Consider the following 6,159-nt stretch of genomic DNA (forward strand, 5'->3'; position numbering starts at 1 on the left):
AACGATTCCAAGGAATTGAAACAGTGGGAACCGGTTCTCAACAAGAACCGGTTTTCGATACCCATCCCATCCTCCAGACCCACGATGATGTTTTGGACAAATGTGTCAAACGTGTCGGGTAACTAAGACGCAGTGCATAAATCAATGCAAAAAGCAATGCAAATGCTTCAGACAGTGTGGGGAGATTAATGACGATGTTACCCTCAACTACAACTGCTGTCCTCTCTGGGCAGAAAAATGTGGCATCTGCTGAATTTCCATTTACTGAGAGGAGCTCGAGTGGCATGTCAGCAATGTCAGGATCGTCAAACTGAGAGAAACTGAGGCTGAGAAATAAATCTGGACGCAGTTAAAAGTTGGCTATCAAACATAATCACAATCATGTGATCTCATCTCTTTGATGGATCAATACTTACAAAAAGAAAATAAAAACACATGCATGTCGCAGGTGTACAAAATCTTTCACTTATGTGAGGTTTAGTTGATCCTAAATGAGGGATCAACTAAATCATAAAGATATCAAGTCTTACCTTTTTAGGGCAAAAATCTGAACATATTAAAGGATCTACAGTCGCATTATGTTTAGGTTTGTGTTATTCTCCCATGCTGTGCTTTTAAAGCAGCATACAGCATGTAATGACAAGACTGGCAGATAGGACGGAGACCAGAGGACAGCAGCATGTCCCACATGGACTTCAACTTGCTCCTTCAGTGAAAGAAAATAATAAATAATGACTTACTCTGGATACATATTAACACAAGCGTTGTGCTACTTTTTAGGCATCAAGAAATAAGGGAAAAAACCCGGAGGTCGTAAATCCTGAAGAACTGACCCAGGACATCACTTGACCAAGTAATCACAGTCACATAAAAATGAATGAAAGGCTATACGTCTGCTCCAGCATTTTCACCTGTGACTCATTTTGAGGGCAGACCAGCGTTTCAGGATCCCACAAACGCCATTTGGGATCGTTCAGGTATAGTTATACCTGAAACAAGCCAAATAGTCTTAAATCTGACAATAGTTTCTTGTTTTGAGAAAAAATGGGGTGAGCAAAAGTTGCTTGAATAGAATAATTAAAACTAGCAAATGAATCCATGCCTTAGACAAAACTGTCTAAAATTTATGCTTAATTGAAGAAAATTTGACTTATTACAAGGAAAGAGACTGAATTGTTTCTTTCTTGATTGAGTTAAATATAAGAATTAAATCTCAACTCTGAGAACAATAATTAGAAAAATTGCTGAGAATAAGACACCATCTGTTCAAAAAGCTACAATAAACATGGGACTTTATCTTACAGCAAGACACCAGAAGCACTCTTATTTTTTGCACTTTTATTGACACAGCAACGGGTCAGTAACTCAACTTTAACAGTACTGAGGTCTAATTCCAGGAGATTCATGTCTGACATTACCTACATTTGAGCAGGGTACTGTGTAACATGGCCACTGTAAGAAGTGCATATTCCAGATACTCTTAACAGGAATAATAACAGTATAAAGTACTCATGACTGAATGTATCAAACATACATTTTGCTGCAGCTTGAAGAAATCAGTATTCCGAATGCTAGATTGAATAACTTTTTAGAAGAACTGCTTTAAAGATCACACAAACAAACATGTCTTACATGAAGATGCAGCGATTGAGCATAACAGAGTGGAAAAGGTTACAGCACCTGGTATTGCATAAACAGATTCTTTTGATTTTGTGCAAAAATTATGATTACTTCATATTTTAATATTTTTAATGATAACATTATTAGGGTTTTAATGTCCCTTACTGCAGAATAAAGATTTCTTATGAAAGTTTGGTTTTGTTTTGTTTTTGTCTTTAGCTCCATTCTAAGAAAATGACCAGCTTTTCTTAGAATGTCCTCAGTGTAGGACACAGGATGTCATGCTGAAATGTAAAGCACTTACAATACAACCCACTACAAGCAAATTATTCCAGCCTAATTGATGACATTTATGGCATTTGTTTTCTGTGCTGACTGATATGCTGCTCAGTGCTTTGCTCCCTGCTTTTATCAGATGTCACTCTGAACATGAACACAAGCTACATGTGATGTCTCTGATGTGTATCTGTTTCTACCTGTGCTGATGCTAGCATGACTAAAGCTAGCCAAGCAGCAGTAAATATGTGAAGCAAGGCAGAAGGATTTACTCATCAAATGAACAGAATTATAAGAATATAAGACCACAAGCACTGCATATGTAACAAAAACATTTTGACATCAAATGGCATGTTATTTGAAATCTATATGAAACAATGACACATCAATTTTTTTTTTTTTACCAATTATCCAAATTAGTCTGTGATTGGCCTTAGTGTCCCAGAAATCATATTTATATACAACTAAATATGACTCAGCAAACATGTTTTAAATGGATGATTCCTCATCCATTTATATATTTGCTGAGTCTTAAATTTGATGTCAGTGACCTTATCAGTGGTTGGTGTTAAAAAAGCCCCCAAATCCCCCATGAGCAAGCACTTGGCGACAGTGGAGAGGAAAAACTCCCTCTTAATAGGGGAGAAACCTCTGACAGAACCGGGCTCAGGAAGGGGTGGCCTTCTGTCTCGACCGAGTGGGGTTCAAATGTTCACTGACAATTTAGTTGTATATAAATATGATTTTTTAGGACGTGATGTTGAGACCAATTAGGTGAAATTGGGGACGCAGACCGTTCCGCTTCTTCTTCTTCTTCTCACTCGGCGGAACCTCTGGCAGGCTCTTAACTTCAGTCTCGAGTTCAGCCACCTTCACAGTGAGCATTTTCTGTTTTTCAGGTAGACTTTGCAAAGATTCCAGCACAGACAGTCCAGGCGAGTCCTCTTTTTCTATCTTCTGTTGTTCTGTGGTGTCTTTTTCTTTCTGAGGCTCCTGCAGAGACATTGCAGTGGATGGCACTGAGTCCTCTTTTTCCATCTTCTCCTGTTGTCCAGTCTGGTTTTCTTTCAGAGGCTCACATTTATGCATTTCATTTGCATTGGTGGAATTTTGTTCTTCTGGCTCCTCAACCTTCAAATCATGAAGGGCCTTGTTGGAGCAGAGCTGGGATTTCAGGTCACTGATTTCCAGGTTGAGTGTCTCCTGCTCCTGCCTATGTTTAATGGCCTGCTCTTCCAGCTGATTTTGAGCTGCTAGGAGCTGTTTCTGGAGCATCTCAATCTGCTCTTGCTGAATCCTACATTGGACCTCAAATTCAGCCTCCTTAGAGGACATCAGTCCTACAGAGTCAGTGTGTGACGCCTCTGTGGTTGGAGTGGCAGACTCCACACACTGCTCTCTGGTAGGGTGGCTGATTTGGTCCTGCAGGGTAACCATCACTTCATCCAGTATGACAAATTGGCATTTGTGAGAGCCTCTGTCTCACTGATGTCATTGGGCTTATTACCAGAAGCCTCCTCTAGCTGCTCTATGAGGTCTTTAATTGTTTCCTCATGATTTCTCTTGTTCTCATGCATTTGTTCATGAAGTTTGTTTACCTGAAACTGGTGATAAGAGGCCCTCTTGTTTGCACCTACCATTTTCCCGTAAAGGTAGTTCTGATGGTATTGGGAGGCTTCCAGTTGCTGTCTGAGAGCAGCAATCTCGTGCCAGGGATTAAACTGGACACTGCCCTGATGGGGTCTAAATGTGGGATTGGGTTGATATTGCCAAGTCCCTCCATTAGGCCCAGGGTTTGGTCTGCTGGGGTTCTTCACATTTCCCTCTCTCTCCATGTCCACCTTTACATTTGAAATGGGGAGGGATTCAGCTTTTTCCCTTTCAGAAGCAGCTTCAGTGTTTTCTTGCATTTCTTGATTTTTCGGGCTGTTTTGAGCTTCAAGAAGAGCCCGAGCATATGCTCGAGTAATTGGTCTTCTTGGTTCTTCAGCCACTCTTTTCTGTTTTTGCTTTTTTTGTTTCTTTGGTTTCACAACCATTTCCTTTTGTGGTTGTGCCACAGGAGACTTTTCAGGATTTGGTTGTGCGGCTTTTTCAAGCTCAGGTATGATGACCATTTCTAATTTTGCTTCTGCCATTGTAGATGCGTCAGCGTTTGCGTCTGCGTTTCTCTGCGTCTGCCTTGTCTTTGTTATAACAACCAGGTTGTTTTGTGTTTCCGCCATCCGAGATCCACTAAAGTTGTTTGAATGTCTCCCCTATTTAAGGGTTTTTCCAGTAGAATGTGCACTACGACATCACAGGCTGTTCCTTTGAAGTGCCATGATTGGAACAATTCAAAATAAAATACCCACAAACCTACTGTAAAAGAAAAGGCTTTTATTTTGTAGCACATACTGAATTAACACTATAAAAGCTATTCTACAGGAATTGCAGTAAAAAAATAAAACAAAAGAAAAATATGTTTTTTAAATGGTTGTTAAAAAAAACCCTAACCAAAGTAAAAGACAACTGTTTCGTGGAAACGTATTCGACATTCAACAGATTCTCACACATAATTGAGTCATTGAGTCTGTCCTGTGCTCCTCCATCACAGTCTGGTATGGGAGTGTACAGAAAATGCAGCTGACTCTTCTTTTTCTATCTTCTGTTGTTCTGTGGTGTCTTTTTCTTTCTGAGGCTCCTGCAGAGACCTTGCAGTGGATGGCCGTGAGTCCTCTTTTTCCATCTTCTCCTGTTCTCCAGTCTCGTTTTCTTTCGGAAGCTCAAATTTGTGCATTTCATTTGCAGCAGTGGAATTTTGTTCTTTGTGCTGCTGTGGGATTTTAAGTGAGGAAGCTTTGGCCCCTTTCAGCTCTCGCTCCAGAGACTCTAGCTTCAAATCATGAAGGGCCTTGTTGGGGCAGAGCTGGGATTTCAGGTCACTGATTTCCAGGTTGAGTGTCTCCTGCTCCTGCCTATGTTTAACGGCCTGCTCTTCAAGCTGATTTTGAGCTGCTAGGAGCTGTTTCTGGAGCATCTCAATCTGCTCTTGCTGAATCCTACATTTGAGCTCAAATTCAGCCTCCTTAGAGGACTTCAGTCCTACAGAGTCAGTGTGTGAAGCCTCTGTGGTTGGAGTGGCAGACTCCACACACTGCTCTGTGGTAGGGTGGCTGATTTGGTCCTGCAGGGTAGCAATCACCTCATCCAATAGGACCATAGCTTCATTGTCACTTGCGAGAGTGTCTGTCTCACTGATGTCATAGGGCTTATTACTAGAAGCCTCTTCCAGCTGCTCTATGAGGCCTTTGATCGTTTCCTCGTGATTTCGCTCGTTCTCGTGAATTTCTTCACGAAGTTTGTTCACCTGAAACTGGTGATAAGAGGCCCTCTTGTTTGCACCTACCATTTTACAGTAAAGGTCGTTCTGATGGTATTGGGAGGCTTCCAGTTGGTGTCTGAGAGCAGCAATCTCGTGCCAGGGATTAAACGGGGGTCTAAATGTGGGAATGGGTTGATATTGCCAAGTCCCTCCATTAGGCACAGGGTTTGGTCTGCTGGGGTTCTTCCCATTTCTCTCTCTCTCCATGTCCTCCTTTGCATTTGAAATGGGGAGGGATTCAGCCTTTTCTTTTTCAGGAGTGGCTCCAGTGTTTTGTTGCATTTCTTCATTTTTCGGGTTTGCTCCATCACCCGTGCTGTTTTGAGCTTCAAGAAGAGCCCGGGCATATGCCCGAGTAATTGGTCTTCTTGGTTCTTCAGCCACTCTTTTCTGTTTTTGCTTTTTTTGTTTCTTTGGTTTCACAACCGTTTCCTTTGGTGGTTGTGCCACAGGAGACTTTTTAGTATTTGGTTGTGCGGCTTTATCAACCTCAGGTTTTGGTGTGATGACCATTTCTATTTTTGCTTCTGCCATTGTAGATGCGTCAGCGTGTGCGTCTGCGTTTCTCTGCGTCCGCCTTGTCTTTGTTTTAACAACCAGGTTGCTTTGTGTTTCTGCCATCCGAGATCCACTAAAGTTGGTTGAACGTCTCCCCTATTTATAGGGTTTTCAGTAGAATGTGCACTGTGACATCACAGGCTGTTCCTGTGATGCGCTGTTCCTTTGAAGTGCCATGATTGGAACAATTCAAAATAAAATGCCCACAAACCTAATGTAAAGGAAAGGCTTTTATTTTGTAGCACATACTGAATTAACACTATAAAAGCTACTCTACAGGAATTGCAGTAAAAAATAAAACAAAAGCAAAATATGTTTTTTAAATGGTTGTTAAAAAAACT

This window comes from Haplochromis burtoni, unplaced genomic scaffold (assembly GCF_018398535.1).
Source record: "Haplochromis burtoni strain Fernald_Lab_line unplaced genomic scaffold, NCSU_Asbu1 Contig_172, whole genome shotgun sequence".
Classification (NCBI taxonomy): Eukaryota; Metazoa; Chordata; class Actinopteri; order Cichliformes; family Cichlidae; genus Haplochromis; species Haplochromis burtoni.